Source organism: Vespula pensylvanica, chromosome 2 (genome assembly GCF_014466175.1).
Source record: "Vespula pensylvanica isolate Volc-1 chromosome 2, ASM1446617v1, whole genome shotgun sequence".
NCBI lineage: Eukaryota > Metazoa > Arthropoda > Insecta > Hymenoptera > Vespidae > Vespula > Vespula pensylvanica.
Genome location: NC_057686.1, coordinates 3,356,706 through 3,384,501, shown reverse-complemented (window position 1 = coordinate 3,384,501; position 27,796 = coordinate 3,356,706). Strand labels below are relative to the sequence as shown.

General features: G+C 34.5%; 1 protein-coding gene across 6 annotated transcripts in view; it reads right to left on the bottom strand.

Moving 5' to 3' along the window:
• The window catches only part of LOC122637822, a 231,169-nt gene that overhangs the window by 95,908 nt on the left and 107,465 nt on the right, over window positions 1-27,796 (bottom strand). For 5 of the 6 annotated variants that reach the window (XM_043830218.1, XM_043830220.1, XM_043830222.1 and 2 more), the window contains one exon: window positions 100-143. The gene's annotated coding sequence lies outside the window, so the exon portion shown is untranslated. Of the gene's footprint in view, window positions 1-99; window positions 144-4,176; window positions 4,354-27,796 lie in introns of those variants that run through there. The other variant, XM_043830224.1, reaches the window with a different exon arrangement.

Sequence of the window (27,796 nt, the reverse complement as noted above, 5' to 3'; positions counted from 1 at the left end):
TTTTTTATTAAATGTATGTCACGATGGTAATCATAATCCATAAATTAAAATTAAAAGTTAAATTGAAAAAAAAGTATTAAGAAGAAGAAAATAACTCACGAATAAATATCGACGGTAGATTACTTTCTGTTCTCTTGGTTTTCCTGTAACAAAAAAGAGCAATACGGTAAATAATGTATTATCCCAATGAAATTCTTATTTGGAAACATTTTATTAATTTTATTAAAACATGAGAGAGAAAGAGAGAAAGAGAGAGAAAGAGAGAGAAAACAAGTTCGACACCGCATATGTACCTATCATTGTTTCAAAGTGCTTATGTATGTCTAATTAAACTTAAACCATTCGAAGAATATTCAATTAGTATCGATAGAAGATACAATCGGTCTTGTGGTTCGCCAGTAATTAAGTGTTCGTCTTCGGTGGATTGGAAACTCTAATTGAAGTGTAAGAACTTTCGGGTAGTTTCATTAAGAAAATCACCGTTTCTTGAATTAATTACCACAACAAGGAGTATTAGTTAATAGAAAGAATTTTTTATCGATCGCACAATAATCTCTTATAAATTTTTGACGATGTCGAGCATATTCTTATCCAAAGTCTCCACACTCCAGTTTTTAGTTCCATTATTAGTGAAAGCAGATTTAAGTACTTACTTTGTCTAAGTTTAGCTAACGAATTCGTTATAATCGCATTCGAGCTTCCTCTCACGGGTGCAACGGCTTGCAAAGTAACAAACCCACCAAGGAACTGATCGAAACTCCTGGAAGACTTGCCTCTCACCAAAACGGATGAGAAAGGGGGAAGATAACTTCGAAGGTAATCGTCACAGATAAATCGGGTTCTCGCACTTAACGATGTCCTTAATTACACGACCAACGAAGAGCAGTCTTCGATTTCTCATTGGAAGGCAGATGAGTTTCTTGCCGACTTAGCAATGCAAGCATTCGAGCTTTAATGCGGTCGACGAAAGATAACGTTTTCAATTCAACCTTGTGACATCTTCGAAAATCAACGATCGAGTCTTTTATTTTGTATGTTATCAATTTATTTGAATTTGCGTTTATTGCAATGATTAAAATGATATTTTTTTACTGATTCCTCTTCGTACAATATTAACATAAATTACAAAATGTAAATCTTATGTATATCTTATCAAAATTCAGATGTCATTAAAGTTTCTCCGAACTTTATTACAAGAGTAGTTACCTTGTTCAAAGGAGTCCAGGTCAACGTGTTCTTATAGAGAATTGATATTTGATGAAAATAGGAAGTCCATTATATTTGTATTGGGAATTAATATTTGCCGAAAATTATGTTTGCAATATAAATAAATTGTTTTCTAATGAGCGACATTGACTATTCTGGCCGATTAGGGTTGATTACAACGAAAGTGACTCTTAAAAAATGTAACTTTAATCCAGCGCTAATGCATTTCTTTCATATATAATTTCAATAATTTCTATGGCAATAGAAAGAAATAACGTAGTTAAAATTTCATATTTTTCTATTATTTAAAGAAACTTTTATAATCAATAATCTGTAGCTGTCGTCATAGGAGAAAAAAAGGGCGAGTAATTTCCTCCTATTAACATCTTCGGGCCAATCTCCGAAGTTTCGCTGAGAAATTTAATTATTTCATATATAGAGAGCATACAGAAAGAGAGAGAGAGAGAGAGAGAGAGAGAGAGAGAGAGAGAGAGAGAGAGAGAGAGAGAGAGAGAGAGAGAGAGAGAGTGGAGAGATGGAAGTAAAGAACAGACCATTTTGAATTACGACGGATGCGAAAGATGTGCTTGGCATAGAGCCAAACCGTTTTCCCCAGCGCGATAAGCAAATCTTCTATAATGTGAGCTAAACTTGAAAAGGAAGAAAAAGAGTAAGAAACGTAGAAGAAGGAGAAAAAGAAAATAAACATGGATATGCGCAGACTTAAAAAGGAAGATATAATCGGACAAAGAATAAGAAAAAACTATTTGATAATACCAACAATCTCAAAAATTTCAAAAGAATTCTGAGTAAATTCTTCTCGTGAATGTTGTTTAAAATATTATTGCGATATTACCTTTCTATAATCAATTATAGTTATTCTGAAGAAAATGAAAACGTTGTATTTAAATTTTTTTTTTCAATTTCACAGAGAAAATAAAAATGGGTTCTCAAAGAAAAAGAAAATAAACTTATTAATTGTTATAAAAGGGAACGAATATTCGTAGCTATTCTTTCCTTTGTTTTATACAAAGATATAACAAAATAGAAAGAAATCTTTGCCGAGAAAGATTTCTTATCTTACGACAATATGAAAATGATCTATTAAATACAAAATAAAGAACTAAGTTAAATAATAAATTTAGATATATAGATTTCATATAGATTGACTGATAAAAAGAAAATCAAATACTGTTCTAATTACTTGAAACTGAAATGAAATAATAAAAAATAATAATAACGTGTATAAAATGTAAATATGAAAATAAGAGGAAAACACGATGGCAGAATCATAAAAATCCCGTAGGGAAATTTACACTTTTCTCTAGAGACAAATAGCATGAAAAATTTTGTGAAAAAGATTATTTTAAATCGAAGTAAACGGGAAGACGTTTATATCATAAAGACTCCAATATCTTTTCAAGATTTCGTAGCTCTTCAAGTTTTCTCAGGACGGTCGCGCTGATTACGAAAATCTTGAGACTTCAAAGTAAGTACCCAAAGTTTTCTTATCCGATAATGCTTGACGATTCGAATTCATAATCTGCGTGCCTGTCGCTAGATCAGCGTTTAAAACTTCATCGAAAGTTGCCTTGTGAAAATACTCGGATCGAACGACGGAAGTTCTTTCATTTGTCATCGACCAATTCATTCCAGGACGTTTGATGATCGTTCCGAAATGTCGTCGGGTCTTTAAAACGAAAAGTCACAAAACTCTTTCTTACAGATTATTATGAAAGTATTATAAAAATATATATCAGATTGAATCGAATTAATAATGATCGATCTTTTAAAGACTACAGAGATGATGGTTAGACGATTATTTAAAAATGTTTAAACAAACATACGCCCGATATTGATAATCGTTTAATCAAAATTAAAGATAATCGCGCGTGTAATTTTCGAAGGTTTCACCCTACGACTCGATGAAGTTAATTTAAATCCATTATTCTTTGACATCTCGAAGATACCATTAATCTAATCGTGACTTTGTGAACCACGTACTTAAATATTAGATTTTCGATATAATGTATTATATATCGGGATGTAGGAAACGCTGAACCACGAGATCGGAGCGATGAAAAACAATTTGTTACATGTCAAACGCAGTCTCATTTTTAATTTTCTCGAACAAGTATAAAAATAAAAGGAAGAAAACAATTCGCGATAGGAGGAAAAAACGGATGGTATATGTGTACCGTGTAAAGTATTAGCTTCGATAGAAGCCTCATCGGCTGAGGTAACCGCGATAAAAGCAAAACCTCGGAATACATGCTGCTCGATTTTAAATGCAAGAATCTTCACCTTTATTTCGTCCGTATTTAAATGCAGCTATTCATCTCACTCAGTTGGAATTTAAATGGCTACTTAAATAATATTATTCTCTTTCTCTCTCTCTCTCTTTATCTCTATCTCTTTCTCTATTTCTCTCTCTCTCTCTCTCTCCTTCCAACTTCTCATGGAAATAGCGTAATTTCTTTTTTAAAGTAATCATGTAAAACAAACGGAGGGAAATATGTACGTTTTAATTCTATTAACAAACAGTTATTAAGATCGCCGGGCAAATTAATGGTATCTTTTCTTTTTTTCTCCGACGAAACGAAGAACAATGAACGAATTTATACATCGCTTTAGTATCATTGATATTAATTTATAATAATAGTAAATAATCTGTTTCTCTATTATTTTCATTAGCCTGGATCTAATCGGAGAAATAGTTTAAAATGAATATCTTTTGCATGGTCTCTAAAGTTTCCTAACTCTTTTACTCGATACTCTCTTTGTTGAAGATAAGTTTTTGGCAATTCATAAAATCGTAAGGTATTCGAAATTCTAGAAGCCGAGAGAAGAATCGTCTATTGTTTAGCGTCTTTCACGGGTGAAAGGTTAATCGAACTACTAAAGAAGATTCGAGAGGTTTAAAAAGAGGACTTAACTCTCGACCAACTGGTAATAAAGCGGCTTACTTACTTCTTGGTCGACAGCACCACGATGCCTCGATCGCACCGCAAAATTGCCAAAGTTACCGACCCTCTATCCTTAATGCACTTTTCCAATCCGAGATTCTCCCTCTTTTTCTTTATAAGTTCGTCTTCGATTGGAAGAAGTAAAAGTGATGATCTTGTCGACGTATCTATCTAACCGTATCTTTGAAAATTAAAACGATTATCCGATGCATCGGTGACGAAAAAATAGAGATTTTTATTTCTCTATTTAAAGGATCATATTTATCTTAACATTTAATGTAATCGCGATAGGATCATTGTTAAATGAAAATTATTTTACAAATTCACAATAATATCGAATAACAATGATTTATTACGAATAAATGGCTTTAATCATTTTTCGTATTAACGAATAAGTTAAATCGAAGTAGAGTAAAGCGTATGATGGATAAACATTAATAGCGTTTCTGATATTCTTAACAGGTCCTTTTTGGTACACGCAATTCATACACTATACGTGCAGCCTGTAATTTACTGTGTAATTTAATATAAACAAGCTATAAAATATAAGGGAGTTTTAATATTTACAGCAGTACTTACGATCTGGTACTTATGGTGTCTATTGATTGAAAAAGAGGATACATAAAACAATCTTTCTACGTAAATTATATTACAATGTGATTCTTATTTTTAAATTTATAAACACTTCTTTACACTCAGAATTTTATATTAAAAATATTTTTCTCGTTCGAATTTAAAGTCAAGATGAATTTGTCATACAATATTGATGTTGTAACAATAGTGACGTTTTCAAACGAAACCGAAAATGTGAATGTCGGAGACATAACCTTTTAAACAAAAGATAGAAAATATAAAAATATTGTAGCAAGCGAAATGCTTTTTAATTTTCGATTCCTATCAAGTCCCACCAACTGCGATAAAACGTGCAAATCTCAATGGTAAAAGACAGTTAAAAAAAAAACAAATATATAAAGCATATATACTACGATGCAATTTCGTAGTTACGTCAAACCCAACAAAGGAAAGAACAATTTTTCCCGTGAAAAAAAAAGAAGAAAAGAAAAAAGAAGACTTTATTCTCTTTTCTCGGGAATTTCTATTCCCGAAAGAAAAGGGAGAAAGAACAAGGAAAGAAATAAAAAGAAAAGAAAAGAAAAAAAAAGAAGACGTCATTTTGTGAGGGATCGTGCGATAGAATGGAAAGATTCCAGTTCCGAGTGACGATCAGAGCAGCAGAAAGATTCAGGTGATGTAATGACCGAGATGTTGGGACTGAGGTAAACTAGTTCGCGAGTTAGTCGTATTTGCGAGGGTCGAGACGAGAAGAGGATAAAGAAGCAGGTGAAGCTTGTAGACACTATCCCTCTTTCTTTCTCTCTGTCTCTCTCTCTCTCTCTCCCCCTATTTCGCTTAGACTCTAGATCCCTAACTTCCATCTCTTTCACCCACTCTCTCGCTTTCCTTCTTACTACCATGTCTAAAAGTTTTATATGTATGTACACCCTAGCTCCGAAAGCGGCTCCGATATACCGTTGGAAGAACTTTGCTAAAATATCCGTCCACGCAAAGTGCACAGACGTAAATTGCATCGAGTACTGCAACGCCGAAGATATGAAGGTGGAATGAATGAAGAATAAGAGAAGAAGAGAGGGTAGAGAGAGAGAGAGAGAGAGAAAGTAGGCACACAATAGTGCACAATTCGGTGACCTATGCTGATATTTTGCCTTCGCTTTTAAGACTTCTCTTCAGGACCCGTGCGTCTTTTTATCGTATGCGACAGTAACGACTACTGTCGACTTTTTACGCGCTATCGTGATGAAAACTTTTCGAGAGGACGAATATTAAGTCGTAGAATGGATTAAAGTAGAAATGAGCAAGCACAAGTACGAAATTACAAAGGAAATGTATTCCACAATTCTTTATTATATCGACGAGTGAACTTGACTTTTAAATCGAAGATAAAAACATTTCAAGGTCAAAAATTTCTCAGATCTATGAAAATTTATCAGATCTCAAATCTATCAAAAACTGTTATATTATGAATATGTACATCTAATGAATATGTATATCACGAATATGATTCACTTCCTCGACCCTGAGTTTTTCTCAACAAAAATTATACCATTCGTTGAAATTCCTCTCTTTTTTTTCTTTTTTTCACTTATTGGATTTGCAATCGTTATCTACGCCGTTTAATCTGCCGAAACGTGAGTTGTTTATTGAATAAACTATAGAACATGCTTGTCTGTCGATTTCCGGCAGAACATTGAAATTATATGGTGCATGAGAAAAATTCGTTAACCGAAAATTCGCCTCCCGATGTTTGCACGAGTTTATCGTGGGGCCGACGACTGCAGTGAATTTGAAATTGTCGTCTCTACCGCGTTGGCTTTGCTTTTATTTCATTTCGTTTCATTTTATTTTATTTTGTGTTTTCTGTTAATTCTCATCTCAAACCATTTTATTCTCTACGTAGATCCGTGGCGTTTAATGATCTCCTGCTCTCGATTGTTTACGATACGCGTCAATGCGGTGTCAACTAAATCGTATTTATATTATTATATGATCGGCCATTTAATTTTCGGTGATGACACAGACGCGACTTGAACGATCATATATCTCCTTTATCGAAACAATAAAAATCTGTCGCTACATCTCTATGTCTGTGTGTGTTGCCCGAAGGCGTTGTCTCTTTTTCTCTCTCTTTTTCTTGCTAGATAAAAATAGATTAGTAGAGAAGAAAAATTAAAAAAATAGCTCCGATATTTCTCCAGACAAGTATACCCTGTCAAACTGAGTATCTTCCTACGTACATACATCTTTCAAGAGAGGATAGGACGCATCTTACGAGGGTTAAAGTAGATAACGTATCCTCCTACCGTCGCTATAGGCTTTCACGGTGTAAAGAGGAAGAGAGAACCTTATTTCTAATTCACGAATGTAGTCTGCTGGTTTTCCTACGCCCTACTAGACGTACAATACGAAGAAAATGTTTCTGCCGGTTTCATGTACTCGAAGCCATACTCCTAAAATAAAATTTATCTAAGGTTATCTATTTCCAGAAAATCATTCTCTTGTACTCTTTAAATTATGTAAGAGAAGTGAGATCGACCAATGATTATGTTTTTTAAAATCTACAGGATTCTATCGACTAATGTGGATGTATTAGAAGATTGTTAATTCATTTAGCATTATACATGTATAAGAAAAATATGTAAGCTAAATTCAATCGTAAATTAATCGTAAATTAACTAATTAAAAATACTTATTGTCATAAATCTTATATATATATATTTTTTTCAGTTGTTCACACTTGTTATATTTGTGAACTTAAGAATCTATATATTTCGTTTTTAAAACTGCTTTGTCACGGTATAATAAATTTGATTAATTCTACTTTGTAAAATTGAAGGAAAAGTTTAACAGTCCTATGTTAAAAGAACGCGATCGTTTGTCTGAAACATGTCACGCGCGTCAACGAGCGCTTTCGGAAAATTGCGTTTCGCTCGTAAGTCGAGCCAAAGCCCCTCCATCTTCCATTAATTGGCTCTCAAAGGTCGATGGCAAGACTTTCCGTTTAACGACCCCCTCTTTTCTCTCACGAGAGACTCACGTGCATTCTTAACGACAAATTAAACTCCTATCGTTTTCTTCATTTTTACGGAGTATCTATTTCGTGTTTCGGATTATTTCCTTTTAACAAATAACAAAGAAAAACTCGTATTCTTCGCTCAAGATTTTATTTCAATTTAAATTTAGTAAGAGGATTAATTTTATTTATAAACATTAAGACATCGTTGAGCTTTGTTTCGAATTTTGTTAAGTATTTAGGAAGTTGGCGAAAATCAGTATAGTACCAGCTGCTTGACTAATGAAGGGTACGTTAAAATGCAAGCACTCTCCATTTTGGTACACGATGCGAAAACTCCTTCTATCTTAAAGTTTGTAAATAGACATACTATCCAGTCCTTTACTTAATCATCCTCTCGGCTTGTTTCATTAGTCTCACTTCCGCCTACTACTTTTACTAATTATGCGCTCAAATGTCATCAACGGATTACAGGTCTACGGTATTAAAGGACACGATTAGGTTGGTCCACTTAATGCTATATTCACGTCATCTCTCTCTCTCTCTCTCTCTCTCTCTCTCTCTCTCATGTCTTTTATCATAACAAGAATATCAATAATTGAATATCAATGTATCAAATTTGTTTATTCGACTATGATATGTAACTGCATATGGAGTATCAAAGTGAATCTCATTCTAAATCGAATCGAAAGCATACCCTGACGAGAACTTGTGTCGATCTCATTAAGGTGGTGCAAATTGATTGCGTTAGAACATTAGTTTCTTGTCCGAAGGTAAGAGCCATAATTGAATCACCACCACTCCGAGTCGTGCTATAAGCATTAAGCTTTCTCTGTCCCTCTAACCGCACATAGACCAAAGCATCCCAAGTAGTAGCGTGCATTAGGTTAAAGATCAGAAACTCTGCATGACCTAATGTAATCGAATATTCCTGTAATATATAATAATCTTCATCCTAAATTTAGAAATTTGCAATCTTAATAGATAAGATAAGATTGCAAAATTAAAAATTACATAAATACATTTTAATATTATGATCCAATTTCTATTTTTAACTTATACAAAATTATACACGAAAATCGTTGGATACGAGAATTTATAAACTTTTATAAATTACTAAAAGAAAAAGCAAAATACGGGATTTCGTGTTCTTAACCAATCGAACAGAGAAATAAATAAATAAAAGAAATTTCATTCTTCCCTTCTAGCTTCATTCTAAATTCTTCCTTAGAAATCTTTTTTTTTATTTTCCATGAGTCCAGTGTATCTCCTCGCAACAAAGACTTATTCTGTCTTTCTCTTCGTGTTCTAGGTACTCTACGACAACGAGCCAGAGCTTACGGTCGTTGCTCGTATACGGGTCATTCACATCGTAGCAAACTCGGTAAGTAGGCATACTAACTAGTACGGTACTTGACCATCCACCTTGCTCGTTTCGACAGCCCTCTCATACCTTCCGTTATACTAATTACACGTCGAACAAGCGTTGACTCCGTCGTTCAATGAGGACCGGGCCAACGAGGCCGACCGGTAGAAAGGATTAAGGCGTGGAACACATTTCTCTCTCTCTCTCTCTCTCTCTCTCTCTCTCTCTCTCTCTCTCTCTCTCTCTCTCTCTTTTCGCATACGTGTCTATCTATGTATATACGTCTCTCACTCCCTCTCTTTCTTCCTCTCTACTTCTCTCCCTGCCTATCGTTATCTCTCATGTTCTATACCACCTGATTGCTGCTGGGCAGTACGGAAGAGCTCGTAACCGCACGGACACGTGTAAACGTTATAATTAAGGTAAATACATCGGACCTTTGTTAGATCTAGTACAATAGATATTGACGTTATTGTTAAGAAAACCGACATAATGTAAAAAGGACATTTTCAAGCGTGAAAGTGCAAAAAATGCGATCTTTTAAATATCTATATATTTATCGTTTCGTTTTTATAGATTTATAAAAGTATTATATATTGGTCGTTTATTCTCTCTCTCTCTCTCTCTCTCTCTTTTTTCCTTTTTTTCTTCTTTTGACGTGGACTAATTACGTCTCAAGTGTTTCGTCTCGTATAAGCGCTTAAAATGTCATTTCTGTAGCAAGAGATAGTGAACTTTTACTTAGAAAAATAAATTTCACAGTACATCACAAAGACAATGTATAAAGGCAAGAAATTAGGTTGACCTTTTTATCGTGTTCTTTATTAATCGACAATGCGTGAAATTAATTGATCATCGAATAAAGCGTGATATTAATATCTTAACATTTATTATTTACGATTGCTAGCATATATTATTTATGAGCCATTTTGCTGTATCGTTTGTAGCAAAATATTCGCCGGTCCAAGTTGTTTCATGAGCCATTATTTAAAAGAAAGATAAAAAGCGTAACGTAAGTAACTACCTACAAGACAAATTGTATCGTCGAATTTCAAGTAGTATGAACTTTGAAAAAGTCAGACATTATTCGTTTATTTTATCTAATATCAAAAATAAAAGGGTTTCACGAGATTTAAGAAAACAAGCGTTAATGAAATTCGATGATATCCATCATCGGCAAGATTACTTGCAATATTTTGTGACGTAACACGTGAAAAAGGAAACGGAAAGAAAGGAAAAGAAAATAAGAAGAGAGAAAGAAATATAAAGAGTGAAAAATCAGAACCATTACGGTTGGACGTTTATGAAGAATTCGACGTATACTTCGCAATGTAATCATCTCAAACTTTCTTTCTTCCTCTCTCTTTTGAGATGCTAGAAGGACGCGAGATAAGAGATCAAGAGATATTTGTCACGAGTCTGAAACGCTGGAGAAGTTAACATTGTAGTTTTCAAGATTATATGTCAAAGTAACAAAAACGATTGCAAGAGTGATTCGTTTAAAGAAATGAATGATTGAAAGAAAGATTCGTTTGAAGAAAAGAATGAAGAAAGATAAATCGATGGAGATAATCAGAGAAAGATATCATCTCACATTGAGGAGAACGTGCGAAAGATATCTTCTTTAATTCGTCCGTATCCTATCTCATATCCTTTCTCTTCGATTAAGTATTTCCGCGTAGAAATGGTGAAATTAGGAATTGATTTGCAAGCTCATCGATCGAGCGAATTCAGAATCGTTTCTGGACGATGTTGCAACTAGCAAGGCGAATCTGGTCGTAAAAAATCTTTAAAAGCTTGAATAATTACCAATGAACCAATGTTACATAGGCAATCTTCGTTTCGCCATTTAATTTTTTCCTTCCTGCGATTAACAGCGAGAAGATTAGAAAAACGAAAGACGATGATCTTTCGGTCTTTGACGAAATGGAACTAGTTAATTCGTCGCTTGAAAACATTCTCTTTAAAGAGACGAATAAATTCGCCTAGTGCTTTTGTCGAGACCCAGTAATTACTCGATGCAAATTAAGTTTCTTTAATAAAACGTATTCCGTTAAATGCTAAGACATAGAATACAACGAAAGTTTTTAACTGTTTTAAAGAAAATTGAGTTTGGTTTAATGGCATTATATATATATTTTTTCTTTTTGTCAAAGTAAATAAGATGTTAATAAATTTTTTAAACGGAAAGATTGAATCACTTTTCTATGTAAAAACTGAAACAATGTAATCACATTCGTAACAAGTTTTTTTATCCGACTAAACCTTCTTCTTTTCACATTCACTCTAAATCCTATCTACTCTTGTCGATATAACTTTATTACAGACTGCATTCGTCAATGTCTGTCACTGTTAGCTTGGAAAATCGACATTCTTCATTCTGTTACATGAAAATAGATTCAGAAGATCTAAATGATAGAAATTCAACGTAATTTGATTTAAAGAGTTTTTTTTTTATCAATTCATCTTAGCATATCTTAAAGATATGCAAACAATCCGATTAATAGTCATGATTACATCGAAGATCTTTTAATTATCGTGAAAAAAATGCGAATAGGAACTAGGAAATATATCAAAGTTTCAGAATTGAAACTCTGTATCTTCATCTCCATTTTGATACGAAGAGAGAGATAGAGAGAGGGGAAAAGCGTCGAGATCATCTCGACATTTTCGGACGAAGGAATAGAAGGGCACGATAAACGTCGTCTTCCAATCCCGATTTCCATCGCGTTATACGCGCCGAACCATTCCTATAAATCGTCGAATCGGAAACGTAGAGAAGGAGGAAAGGGGAAAGGAAGTAGGAGAATACATTATCCCGCGAATAGAGAAGCTCATTCGTGAATGGATCTGGATACATTCGATGTTGGTAATCCTTTGCTCACGGTAGAATAAGGTCGTACAGGTGAATCTGTCTGCGAGAAACCTATTCGACGATGGAAGAAATGTTTGTGGTATTGCACGCGATGTTGCGACTTTTTTTTAACTTTCTACACTTCAATGGGATCTATGAATGTATGTACTTTACATGTACATGTGCCTAAGGAGTTAGTATTTCATGTTGGTATATATATATATATATATATATATTGCTGTATATTATATATATTTGCTATATATATATATATATATTATAGCAAAAATATCTAGAAATCCTTCAAGCACGAAGAAACGTTGTAGTTTGTATTAAATATCCTCTTGAATCTTGATTGGAAATTTTGAAACGTCGTTATTACTTCTAATTCGTATCTATCAGATAAATAGTTAATGCAATCCTATCAATACACAATGTGAAATAAATAATATATTTCAAAGTATTAGAAATTAATTATACTAGAAGTAGACAAATTAAGAATAGATCATTTACGTATCAGGAAGCACTGTCAAGCGATATTTGATCGAAAATCGAAAAGGGTTTTTATAGAGGTTACTCCTTTAGCAAAGTAGACTTCGTCCTGCGTTCGATTATCGTAAACTACACGAAATGCGAGTCGCGTGTAAAAGATATCGTTCAACGACGCCCGTGAAAGAAAACATACGTGCCGATGACTCATATCCGCCGATTAACTTGTTCCTACTTGGAAGATACGATAAAATGAAAGATAAATAAAGAGGATAGAATGGGAGAGAAAAAGAGAGAGCAAGAGAGAAAGAGAGAGATGAGTAAAACGTTAATCCTAGATGTCCACGTTGTTCTTTTCGATCTACCATTTAAATCGTATGTGAGATTACATCACACATACACACACACACACACAGACACACGTATACAAATACACGAGCGCACTAGCGCAATACAAATAAAAGCACATAATCTGACACCAATACGGTTTCAAGTATCGACCACGATAAAGCACGTTTTTCGTACAGTTCTCAAGTGGATACTGTTCAAACGTACACGTGCATTTTGAAAGGGCTACATGGAAGAATAAAGGTCACGGCGTATCGATCCTGAACACTATTTCATAAACACAGGAAGAAACCAGGTCGGTGGTCGAATAAAAAGCTTTGGATTAACAATAAGATACGCGCTATATCTTCTTGCTCTTTTTGATACGGTATTTACATAAATGACGGTCTTTTCTTTTGAAAATAACAATTCGATATACACACATATGATTATCGTTTCCGATAATATCGTATTACCTTTATCTCGATGTTTTATTAAAAAAGTGGAAAGCGTGGAAAAAACATGGCAAAATAATAATTTCTTTTTGTTGAATTTTTCTCGAGACAGAAATATAATATGGAGGAAAATACATAATGTGAATTTTTACAATTTTGTAGAATATATGACGGTAAAACGTTATTATATACGATTTGATTGTGATATGGTGCTTACAATGAAAATCTAATATCTTTTAACTTGAAAAAGATGAATGCTTATTCGCATATGCATATTATGGAAAAAATGTTTGATCATCGTTTTATCGTAAATGAATCATCGGTCGTATGTATTTGATGATCCAGTCTCTTAGATATCTACTTGAAAATCTCTAGATTACCTTTGGATCTACTCACATTCGTTCTCGTTCAATGCAAAGTACGCGATTAGCAGAAGAAGAAAGCTTTCGTGTGCGAATCGTTCCACCTCGCAATAAACGTACGCGCGAATGCATACGCATTATGAAAATCCTCGTCGATACGTAAGTATGCTGCACGGTACTCACGAAGGAAATTGCGCGACGCTTATTATGAAACTTGAGCGACGAGCTCATGTGGCAGGGTTGGTGAAGTCTCACGTTCATAATGCCACTCACAAAAGGATATCGATGTTACCCCCTCCCTTCATCGTCTGTGCGTCTATATGCGATATAAATGCACTCTGAATCCCTCCTTTAATGCTTTGTCTCTTCTACTCACACATACATTTTCTTCTCTCTCTCTCTCTCTCTCTCTCTCTCTCTCTCTCTCTCTCTCTCTCTCTCTCTCTCTTTCTCTGCTTTTGCTTAGTACGCGATTTCGCTAACGCAATTTCCTAGAAGCTTAGAACGACCATTTATTTATTTATTTTATTAATCACTTAAATATTCTGTATATGAGAAATTTATCGAAGTCGATCAAGGAAATATTTTTTAAATGTAATAGTAAATTAAAGAAACTTGTTCGAAGAAATTTATGCAAACGATCTTTGCTAGAAAGAAAAAGAGAGAAAGAGAGAGAAATAATCGACAGATAAAATTTATCCTGTTTTTGATATAACGTACGTACCTTATATTATCCGACTATTTTAGCTGTAAAGTAGCACCAAGATATCTTACTATGTCGATGTAACTTTCGAAGTAACGGAGAGAGAGAGAGAGAGAGAGAGAGAGAGAGAGAAGGAGGGAGGGAGGAAGGGAGAAACCGCAAGAGTTGAAGTACTTTGACCGAGTTCCGTGAAGATGTACACGTGGAAAAATAAAGACGTCAACGCGAATAGGGGTGTTGCGTTTCTCTTGGTTTTCCTTGATGCACGCATGCCATATTCTACGAACTATCATTCTCCTTGTTTTACACAGCCTCTACAAGAGTTTAACTCTTGTTCTCGAAGTAACGTTCTCGGGAGAGTGAAATGGACGGAAAGTTTGCGAGTAGATGGATGACAGTCTCATAAAAAAACGGAGGTTATCATGGTTGTTTCTGTTAGTACAAATGTAATACTCTATCGCGAAATAGTAAGATCAACGTTCCGAGACGAACGACAGGGTCATAACATACGAAACAAACTTTCTCGTGGAGTGAAAGTTTTCTTGGAAAATGGAAGAGGTACCTAGTGGAACGCAATCATTTTGCACCCTTTTGAGTATCTTAATTGGAAAAAAAAGAAAAAGAAAAAATTAATGAAAAAGAAAAATAAAAAAGAAATATGTCTTTTAACGAAACGAATTCCGCAAAGTGTTACAACGAAGTATTGCCTTTTAAAATTTTTAATTATACTCAACTTTGTAAGAAACCGTACTCGAAAATTATTGTTAAAACTCTCGAGGTGTACAAACTTTTGAATCTGAACATATCGAATTTGTCAGATAAAAAAGAAGTATAACATAATTGTATAAAAGAAATTGTTAAAAGAAACAACAAGCGTTTAGATACATAGAAACCATTATAGATACGTAGTATTACGAAAGTCACGAAGATGTAAGTAATTCTAAGAGGGAAGACTATGACTCCAAAAGACGTTCTCTGAAAACATGAAGCCGAACAAAGGGAAGAATGGGAGACATACTTTATCTTGCGCATCGCTGATGCAATCGGCAGTTTCAAGAACCGCTCCATCGAGTTCGCCAATTACACTACAAAAGACTCGAAGACTCGTAGTGAAAGTGGAAGCGTGATCGGGACGAGAAGACATGGGAGGTCGTACCTTATTGGAGTAGCTACTTCAAAATAGGGGAAGAAAGAAAACGAAAAAAGAAGAAGAAGAAGAAAAGGAAGAAGAAAAAGAAATGAAACCATGATAAAACCATGACTAGGGTAAATTTGATTGTGATGGTTCACCGGTGTTCCGAGGGATCCAAGTTTTAACGAAATGTAAGGTATAAGAAACGAGGAAAACGCTATATCGTGCTTGTTTCGTTGCCTCGGCGCACGATAGAATCCAAAATGGACGTTCTGTTTTCCCAACTTGCACGCGATCAAAACCCACGAGAAATAGTCATCATCGATCGATCGAGGTTATTTAGGTTCTCAAAAATTTTCCTTCTTACAGTTCCACGATATTTTTCTCAGAGCATTTAAATTATTCGCAAGACACTTCAGAAGAGAGCATTCTTCATCTTCGGTATTCACGACAATTTTCGTTAAGATCATTACTATCTACTTTGTGCTTAGGAGTATAGAAAGAAAACAAAATAAAATAAAATGAAAAAAGTAACGAGTGGAAGGAAATCATGAAAGGTAAAAGAGATCGTGCCCTATCGTGCGAGCGCTGTTAGAAGTCAGGAGCGTTATCGCAAGTCGACAACGTTAAGTTGGTTGGTTCCCGAGTAGCTGTCGGCTTCGATCCATCATTCTCTCGTTCGAGTAGACTCCCGATACCACTCCGAGAAACCACACATGTCCGCAACGTGGAGGAATAAGAGAGAAGGGTGACTGAATCAAGTCGAATCGAATCGAGTCGAATCGTTGTCTATCTACTAGAGGGTACTTGAGTAGGTCTAGTGCTGATGTTGCTCTTGGACCTACCCTTTGCCGCCATTCTCTATCCTTCTCTCTCCTTCGGATTTGTTCAGCTCTCATCGTCAAGTCTTGACCAACACGACGGACACGACGAAGACGCCTCGTTTCAACTCGGACCGAAGAATGGATAGGATGATGGTTCTTGGTCTGCTTTACTTCCTTCCTTCCTTCCTTCCTTCCTTCCTTCCTTCCTTCCTTCCTTCCTTCCTTTCCTTCTTCCCTCTCGAGTAGAGGGAAGGCCGCCTCGTTTATCAAGAGCGTGATGAAGCTGTTGGGTTAAGCGGCAGTCTTGGCATAAGCAAACCGCTCGTCTTATCTCGAATCGCCCAACGTCTTGTTAGAAAGTCTCTCTCACCCTCTTCCCTTCTACATTCTCTCTCTTTCTCTTTATCTCTCCTTCCTCCTCTCAGACTCTACACCCTTACTTTTGAACTTTATCCAACGAGCTACCCTTTTCACTACGCTTTTTTCTCTGAAAAATTACAAAAAAGCGAGAACTTTGGCCTTCGCGCTAATAAGATGCTTCTCGTTACTTTGACTTACGGATTGGGATTAGTTTCGACGAATATTATGACAATTTTTTAATCGTATCAACGTTCGTTTACCTTTTTTGCCGACCGATTACAAAAATGCGTAAATTTCTTTGATGCAATGATAAAATGACTGATGGAATAATTCACCGGCGAAGTTTCGACTGAAACTGGTCTTGAGGTTAACCTAAATCAAACGAATATTGAGCTTGTTTGAGTTTACTCCGGTTCATACCGTAACTTTACTTGGGGCTCGTGCAAACGATGCTTACAGTAAATACGGTGCGCCTTTGCAAACTTGTCCCTTTTATCGAAATAAGAGCATCGATTCTGCTCGTTCCGTAATAGTATACTTTCGTTTTCGTCATTAATTTTTTGTCGCATCCAATCGAAATACTTAAATATTAGAATAATCTTTCTGCAGAAATTTCAATAAATATAGAATTAAATTGTTTTCTCAATAACAAAGGTTAAAGACGTTTTTGTAGCTCGAATTTTTTTCCAGTTTATGTTTTATTATTTTCGTTAGTATTTTTGTTTGGTACGTTCCGCGCGTGATTAAACACATTAAAATAATTTCTATTATATTCTGTTATTTTGAAGAAAGTTGCTTCGCGAAAGAAAGAGAAAAAGCAAGGGAGATTTAATTTTTCGTATACGTGTTTAAAATAACAATTTTGGAGTTGATGGTGAACAAGGTGAGTACCCACGAGTAATTTTTAAGAAAGTTCCGCTGTAACGGCTCGCATTTACCGCGAACGTGTACCACGCACTTCAAAAAAATTGCGATAAAAAGGTTTTTCGAGTATACTCCGTACTCGGTCGCCACTACGCTTCGTTCTTCCTTTTCCACTCATTTCTATATATATATATATTTTTTTTACATTCTTTCTACATTGAGCACACGCAAATGCTCGGACATTTTCCTCGCGGTATTATAGAACTGTTACGCTTACACGTGTCCACTGGCATTTTAACGAAATGAATTAAAACTAATGTAAAAGAGAAATTTCTGACTTTTAATATCGCGCGAATATACATTGTTATGAACTGTTACTCTTATAAACTATTTTGAACTATTGAAGCATTATTTAGCGATTCGTTGCTCTATTTTTCTTTATTTCTGGTGATTTATTTAATTTTTGAATATATTAATCGTTATATTTCTCTTAAGTTTTATAGGTATCCGCATTAATGTAAGCTCGTTAAGAATAACCATCAAAGAAACCTGATAAATTATAATTAAGCTTTAAAAAAAAAATATCTTCAAAATTTTCCAAAAAAAAAGAAAAAGAAAAAAATATTACTTACCACGTTTTTGCATCACGAGTTTTTACAGATTCTTAATATTCTGAAAAATGGGGAGATTATTTACGAGGTGTTTTTAACGACGGCGAAATTTTTTGTTGATTTTAGAAACTAGCCGGAGAGCGGTCGAGCTCATCTTAAAGAAAAGTTTACATGGACGACGTCACTCTGCTTCCTCGCTATTTTGTCGATAAAAACTTTCTCACGTTTATATAGCTACGCTTACTATCAGCCCTTCACTCTTTGCTACTTCTAGGTACCTTCTAATCTGGTACACCTGCACCCTTCACAACTTTTCCAAGTCGATCGATAGCCAATAGCCGCAGCAACGAAAACGAAAGCATTTTCTACGTGCTGAGCTAAACGAATGCTCTGAGAACAGGAAGAAGAAGAAGAAGAAGAAGAAGAAGAAGAAGAAAAAAAGATAAAGCAAAATTCTCTTTATCCTTCGTATTTCTAGATTTATGAACGCGACCTCGCAAATTTTTAAAGCAGATTTAAGGTGGTAACTCGATAAAAGGCTCGACAGGACTTATGAAAATTAATCTTACTTACCGAATATGCGTGACGTCAAAACCAAACGAAAAATGTATTTTCTCTCCTGCCTATACAGCCCATCCTACCATATTTCCCCTTCTTTTTTAAAATGCCGCATCACGCGTGACCCAATTTTTTTTCATTCGACAACTACAACGCCCCTAATAGATAAATCGAATATTCCATGAATTTCTTATACCGTGTAATTGAGATTTATTATCGCGAGGATCGTAACAGATATTGTTACAATTGATAGCTCGTTCAAAATTTTCGTCGAAAGAAATCCTTGTAAACAGTAGAAAATTTTGAAATCTAAGAAGAAATTGTGAGCACGCGTTTTTCTTATCTACGCTCTATATTGAGTAATCCTCTAACCGACCGAAAGAGTCTTGATACAGCGGAATTTTCTACGTTCGAAACTGCTTGCTTGGAAAACGACTTGCAAGCATTCGAGAGAGGGAGAGGGAGAGAGAGAGAGAAAGAAAGAGAAGGAAGGAGAAAAAGAGCGAGTTTGAGAAAATAAAAAAAAACAAAATAAGGTAAGGGAAACACTAGCAAAGTTTGCGAAAAGAAGCTGTAGATAAGGTAACAGAGAAGAAGAGGGTAAAGAGGAGGTAGGAAAAGGGAAGAAACGAAAGTAAGAAAACGAGAGAGAGAGAGAGAGAGAGAGAGAGAGAGAGAGAGAGAGGAGTGTTAGAGAAGAAAAAAAGAGAAAAAGAGAAAAAGAGTACATTTAATGCACGGGAAAGAAGGAACGGAGAGAGCTTGGCCGATAATCTTCTCGTTTATATTACTTTACCACTACATACTTCGAATAGATCCCTTTCACTCTTTCTCCATCTCTATGTTCATCTCCTTCTCCTTAACATTTTCTTCTTGCGCGTTCCTCTCGTTTCTATCCCTAAAATGACAATAGTCCCAGTGGTGCTTTCATATTCCTTTACCGAGAAAGCAGTCACGGATACGGCAACGGTGCTAATGAAATTTTCCAACGCGAAGCATAACGCGCGAGCCACGGTTATGCTATTTCCCTTTTTCTTTCTCCGCTAACCACCCCTTCCCACCCTCTTGTCCTCCTCCTCCTCCTTCATTTTTTCTTTTCCCTTCTAGCTCCCTTTTCCAGGCCTGAATCGATAAAAATGACATCTCGTAATGTTGTCCGGCATTCCAGAAAAATAGTTTGCGGTTTGTATTTGCAAGAACGAGCTTTATACATCTTATTCTCCATTCTCCGCTTTGTCGAACAAGAAAAGGACGAGTTAGAACGAATATCTTCTCCCTTTTCTTTTTTTTCTTCTTTTTCATTAAATCGACTATTCTCTTCTTTCCTCCCTTCGTAAGTTTTCCAGAAAAAGTTGGATCAATTTAATCATTTAATGTCCCACCTCCGTGCGAATTTTAAAACAACAACGATATAGAAAAATTCCTTTTTACCAATATGATCCGTTGGGAAGAACTCCGAGAAATTAATTTTCTATAAGTGTTAGGAAAATTCTATTTATTGTAATACTTATGTCTATGGTATTATATGTCTATGATATTTCGAGTAAACTGAAAACGTTGAAAATAGATGATCATGCTAGTTCCTTTAATAGCTAAGAGATTAAGTGATAGCTTTTTACTGTTACTTCTTTAAACGTCATCGGCTTAAAAAGATGATGATTCTATGTTAGCACTATTCTATGGAAATCACTCTGCAGAGAAAAACAGGAAAAAATTCTTTTTTCATTGGACGATCGGATAAAGAAAACTATGTGAAATACTGGACATATGTAAATCGAAGGTAAACGCTTCACGAATCGAACTTTCAGATAGAAAAACTGTTTCAGGGGAATCATATCAACGGTATATCGTCTGCATTGTCGATATAGCGATGAAACAAGGGAAAAATGGATCAGACTATATCGAAAAGCGCATTGCGCCATACATTATTACGGTGTATGTCCCGTATATCCCGTATTTCGTTCCTTTTTACTAACATAAAATATAATAGCAGTTGCAATCGCCGCCAGGCAAAACGGTGTTACTTCCCACCAATCGAGTACTGAAACATCAGCCTATCTCCATTTTTCGACTAGAAAACAGCTTTCAATTTCCGTTATATTTCGAGCTTTCAATGGTCGGTTTTTCCGACACATGCTAAAAATCTCTCGATTATTTTTCCGCCGATATATAATTACATAGAAAGATTTTTGCGAGCATCGTAAATTTCTTCGTAATTATTTATTTCTTCAAAGAAATATGATATTATTATCGTTAATTCAGGTAATAGAGAAAATTGTCAGTAAAAAAGTGTCAAATTTTATTTTATCTGACGGTAAGTACTTTATATAAAATTATCATTTAGAAACAAAGGGTAGTAGGAAAGAAATTGCAGGAGGATGGATACAAGTTTTATAAGTTGGAAGAAAAAGTCGGCATCGAGTCGACACTTTCTCCGTAAGTTCTTCCGAGTAGAAACAAAAGGAGCGACGGGCTTAAAGACGACGCCGGAAGCGGCCAAACACGTACACATGCATACAGACATATATGTATACGCGCGCACACATACACCCACACCTACAGACATATATATATATATATATATATATATACTCATAGGTAAATGAAAGTCTAAGAGGTCACGAAAATCTTCCAAAACACCTGGAACAAAACTTAATCATGCTGCAGGCCGAACATAGGTACGGACTTACTACTCTTCCATAGCTATGTACCAACTGCGTACTTGTACAATTACGTAGACGTTAGTAGCTCGACGTAGCTCGACGTAGCTCGACGTAGCTCGCCGCGCTGTTTATTTCTTGCATAATTTAACTGTGCCTGGAGCAAAGTCTCATGGAAAAGTAGCATCAGAGAAAGAAAACGAAGGACAGGAAAGGAAAAGGTGTTACTGCCACTTGCTGGAGGGTTACGTAAAGTGAAGCTGAAATGGCGAATTCGTTTGGAGTCTATTATGCATGCTGGTCGCATGTGCGAGTGTCACCGGACTCGTTGAACGAACGTTGAGAACACCTCCCACGGTTTTAAGTCCTAGTAATTATGGTACGACGCACGAAAATACAAAGAAATGACATTACAGATATATGTAGGTGGATCGTACAATTAAATTGTTTTAGATGGACAAACGCGATTGGTTCTTTGTTTAAATGCATGACGAAAAGGAATTTAAGTAATTTAATTTTGAGTTATCGCCTTAATTCAACGTAAATTCCTTTTAAACATTATTGGAATTTTAACTCCGCGCCATATTCGTCGAATTTCCGTACGACTTATAATTGCTTTTCAACTTGATCTTTTGTGGATATCGTCCTCGTTGAAATATTTTCAACGAAAATGATATAAAATATTTCCGTTTCTTTTTCTATCGTACAACATTTTTCTTAACTTTTTTCATAATAGTAATAAATAAATATGTGTATATATCGTATACGGAGACATATTTCAAATATATAATTTATACTGACTCTTCAACGAAATCCTGTTCCGTAAGTCTGAATGTTAGCAAAAGGCAGAAAATCGCCGTATGTGTGAACGAGATAAAAAGTAAAATTACTACCGTCATATGCTATGTGATATATCCTATTCCATTTTTCAAATGTGTTTTTTTTTGTATATATCTAGTAAAACACAGCGAAGAAACAATATAAATCCGTAGAATGGATGAATAAGAAAGAAAGAAAAAAAAAAAGAAAAAAGGAAAAGGAAAAAACAAGATGTAAAGCGGAACGAAAGAAATGAAAAAAATAAATTAAAGTACAAACGAGGAAGCACGAAATGAAATTTCGATCCAGGAAACGTGTGATAAAAATTCAAGTTGAATCTTGTGCACGAAAGGAAATGAAAAAGAGAAAGACACGGAGAGAAAAAGAGAGAGACAGAGACAGAGACACAGAGAGAGAGAGAGAGAGAGAGAGAGAGAGAGAGAGAGAGAGAGAATTCACGAAAGAGATAGCTGTTTGGGGAAAAGGGAACTAAATCTAATGCTCGTCGTGAACTCGAAGAGATATGAGAATCCAGACAAAACTAATTTTCATTCAAAACCAGCTTGATAAGCTTCGAATTTCGAAAGGTTTTCGTATCCCGTGATTTCACTCAATAAATTTTTCTTCCATCCTAATTTTCTCTATTCGATTTATACGCATTTATATATAGAAATACATTTACACTGAAAATATTACCTAGAAAGAATATTTTTCCATAATAGATGAGCAAATAAACGCATATGATAAATAATGTATCTCTTATTATAAATTATATGAAGTTTATATTTTTAAATATGTATAATTGCAGTTATATTTATAAATATATATAATGAAAAAAAATTTTTTAAATAAATTACACTTCTATAATAGACATACTTTTCTTTCTCTCTTACTCTTCTTCTCTTTTCTGAATCTTAAAAAACGAATATCAAACATACTTCAGAAGAAAAGAGCAAGGCCATTCTTACTTTATTTGAATTCTTACGGCGTATATTGAATCGAGAGTACTCGGCGCATACGACGAATAACTTCATTTTCTAGTTATCATCATGGAATAACTTTATCAGAATGCATTAAACTGATAATATTCATACGAATTTGATATTATACTTTCCTTGTAATTTTATAGAATTTATAATTTGAAAGTTTTATATATATATATATCGTGCCATATTGTTAATGCAAGTTTGTAATAAAAAGAATCCATCTTTTTTCTGCTCTTCCTTCTTTGATTATCCTAATTCCATAGAACACAAGAAAATTTTTTTCTTATAATGTTCAATATGATCAAAATTAAATTCACATAGAATTCTACATCTAACTTTTGTTACTTCGTTCTCTTTCAAAATAATATATTTCGCTTTAGAAGTACAAAATTAAATGTTTTACAATAGTTCGTACCTACATAAATCGCATTTCCATGAGCGTGCTCAATTATATTATACTTGAATAGTTATCGCAGTTAAATTGTAAATGACAGAGTTTCGTAATCAGTTTTAATTCAATTTAAGACTGAGATATGGCTTAAAGTTCGACTTCTCTTTTAGAGAAGAAACGTTTTAAGAACTCAAATATGTGACTCGATATCACAGATTGTAGAATTACTTGATATGAGATATTTTTAAACAAATTCTACCTACATTCCACACCGTGCTCGAGTGATCTTGATTCCAATGTTTTGAAAAAAAAAATCGAAATATATATACATATATTTTAGTTGACAGGACAATCCGTCATTTGGACAAAAGATTACTCTCCTTACAATTCGATAATATTTCAAGAGAACTTTATCTTCTTTTTACCGGTCGTAAAACGCTACTGATCGTATTTAAATGACTTTTCTCATAACCGAGACGTAGATCTCACATCGATAAGAAGTGAAATACAGGACGAACCAAGTTAATAAAACGTTTAACCACCGGTTAAAACCATCGTTCGAAGTCCGCAACGTAGAGATTTTATCGAATCGCGTAGACCGGTCGTTCGTTACGAGTAATACTTGTTAATAGATACGAGTTCGAAAGAGTCACGCTTAACAATGCATTCCTATCTCCAGATATACGCTTTTGGTCTCTACCGTAGGGCATCGTAAAAACGAACGTAAAACACGAAGGACGAGTCCTCAGGATGTTCCCCCGTTTCACCTTCTCCTCCTTTTTCTCTCCTTTTTTTTCTTTTTTTCTTTCTTTCTTCCTTCTTCGTCCTCATCGTCAAACCTTCTTCTTCTACTTGGTAAAACTTTGAAGAACCACGGCGTAGGTACGTTAATGCCACACTGTCATTCGTCCTTCCATGGTGAAAACTTAACGGATTCTTGAGATCGTGAATAAAATAGTAAGGAGAAACATTCAGGGCGCGAAGGGGTATTATCGATTCTTTTTCGCACGTTTAACGCGAAATTTTTTACGTTTCACGGAAAATAATTCAAAAATGAAAATGAAAGGAATATTTTACTAATAAAATCATTACCACGAACGTGAATAAAACTCTACGAGAATTAAAATCACTCGCTTGATCTTTAAATCTCTTTAAACTCGTACTAATTGATATTAAAAGCATCAATTTCATTGTCGTTATATTAATATAAGAAATTGTGGTAAATTTTTGGAAAGGAAATTATGACGATCAATTATCATTCTTTTATACGATAATTTTTGAAAAGATTATAAATTCACCTTTTTTTGTTATATTTAAATTTTCCATGAAGATTCTATGGGATCTATATGTCGGAAAATATAATTAAGAACGAATAGGAAATTAAAAAAAGGAAGAAAGAATATAGATAATCGATGGAGGGTTCCCATTGAAATTTCAATGTGAACATCTAGTACCATCGAAGAAAGTTTTACCTAGGAGAGAAATATACCCTAGAACGGGAAAAATTACCCAAGCTTTTTCCTTGATTTATTACGTGGAATAAAAGTCCGTTCGTCGTACATCATATGCGATCGCAATTCCTGAGATTCTCTTCGTAGAAAAGGTGACAAATTGTCAGTGCCTTCATAGTCTTGGCATTCGTTATCGAAATTTTCCATACGTTTCATCGTCACGCGCGAGTTCCCTTCTTCCGTTCTTTCTGCTACCCTCGAAATTGTACCGTTCACCTTTAGCATCCTCTCCATCTTTGATAGCGTTCCTTTATTTATGACTTTCCTTCGATCAAACATGTCCCAAATGCATCATTTCTGTTTTCTAGAATATTCCATTCGTTTTACACGACGATTTTATACTTACGACGTCAAGAATAAACATTTTTTATCACTCCTCCACTTTTCGAAAGCCAGCTGATGAAACGAATAACGTCGATAATGCAAATGCTGAAAAAATATGAAATATAGTTTTTTGACATAGCATCCTGATCGAAGCTAAACGGATAGAAAAGTCGTACTTTGTAATATTTATTATTTCATCGATGATACATCCATAAATTCGATTGAAATATCGGACTTTATTGTGTAAGTTTCGATCATCAATATTTTATAAAATAATAATGACGTTAATACGATAAAATAATCGACTAAATAATATTACAACGATAATAGAAAAATGAAGTATTACTCATATATGAATATTTTGATAATGAAAGGATTGTTATTAACTTGTAGCTTAGCTTTTCATTGTATTCGCTTTTCATAGTCAAACGTATCCATTGATCGTCTTTGCATGATTCGATGCCGGTCATTTTGAGCGACGCTTCCTGGGAAATTCTGCACTTCCGTTTAATCAGGATTATATTGCTCTTCCTACAGTAGATTATACTGGGTAATATGCGTACTCGAGCTTTCGTAGATACATTAATTCCCACAGTCTTGATAATTAGAGATTATCAAGACATTTGTGTGCGTGCAACCTCGGATATGAAATATCCGGAATTTATTAATACAGAAATCGACCTTTTAAAGCATCACGAATGAGTTCTCCAAGTACGAAAATTATATATCCAGTATGAAAAGCATAAATCGCTGTACCGCTTTTTGGATAAGAAAAACGCACCGAATGAATGTCATCTAGAACGACATAACTTATATCAATAAAAACGATAATGTTTGCCATGGTAATTTCATTAAAGATCGAACGCACACAGTTAGGTAATTTATTTTAAAAATTAAAAAGTACTTTACATTCAGAATAAGTCTACATTTTATTTTGATCAGCTACTCGATAATACTTTATTCGATAATAATTGGTAGATAGTATTTCAAATAATAAAATTTCGTTTGCTTTAGTTTTTATAACCGCATAAAATTCTCTCTGAAGTAACTATTTTATGTTAATTTTTAATTCTCTCATTAATTTACATATTTTTGAATTTTAAAAATACTGTCACGTGATTGCGCTAGAGCACCATAGCCGCACGTGAATAATGAAAGGAGATGAATCTTTAAACGTGGAAAGGAAGGAAAATGCAAGAACTTAACGGTTGGTCGTGTAGGGACAAGGGAGATAGCGAATGGTGAGTCTTAATACCAGTTCATTGTCTCAACTAGCCTAAATTATGATCTCGTGAAAGATTCACCAAACGACGTATCCTTTGTAGATTTCCAACCATTTGTAGACGAAGGAAAGTAAGCACGTAATGTGTTCTTCTTGAAGAATGAGAAGAAGAAAAAACAATCTAGATGTTGAATTGAAACGAAAGAGCTAATTGAAATAATTATTCTCAAATTAATATGGATTACCAAAAAACAAAAAAAGAAAAATCTTTGAGAAAACACGTAATTAAAGTTTTTAGGATAACATTAGAGAGATTTATTAAAGGTACCGTCAATACTTTTATTTTCATTTTACGTTAAGCACGTCCTACCTTTTCTACTAAACCCCTCCCACGTCCCTCTTCGTTATAAGCTTCTTGAATTCTTGCTGGAATGATTTATTTGCCCATATATCTTATTCCAAGTCAGATGATATTTCCTCTATCGAAGGCACTCGGTGAGTGCTTTTGAAAATGCGATTTAAGGCTTAACGATAGTAATTACGTTCGTACCATGAAATTTTTTAAATTATAACGAACATAAAGCTTGACGATGCCTATTTGCTATTCCCTACGAATCATATCCTTATTTAACAAACGAGAACTTTCTTCGATGGTAACATACAGCTAGACAAGCACGTTGTATTTGAGCGCTCTTCGAACTGAAGACAAAGTTTCCAAGAACGTGACCATTACGATTTCTCCGTATACTCACGTCTCAACTTTCTCAAAAACAATAAACTAATAATAATGGCCATGTTCCAAAATTCGATATTCGACAATTCCCAAGATAGAATCGATTTAATTGTTATCGTTGAACACGAAACACTTTCGTATAGCTTTTTATGTATTTTTTCTCTTTTTCTTTCTTTTTCATTGAAAACGAAATAATTCCCAATATGTCGACTTTATTTTGTCGAATTATTAGAGATATCAAAAAAAAAGAGACACGTAGATAATAAATTGATAATCGCAAAAGTTCTGCTGGAAAAATATACGGAGAAGAAGTCAGACAAAAAGTAATTTATTGAAAACGCATTTGACATCGAACATTGAAGGATATCGTGAAGATGAAAGCAATTCGTTCATTTCAAGTTTACTTTTTCTTTTTTTTTATTTTTATCACAAAAGAGATAGATAGATAGATAGATAGATAGAGAGAGAGAGAGAGAGAGAGAGA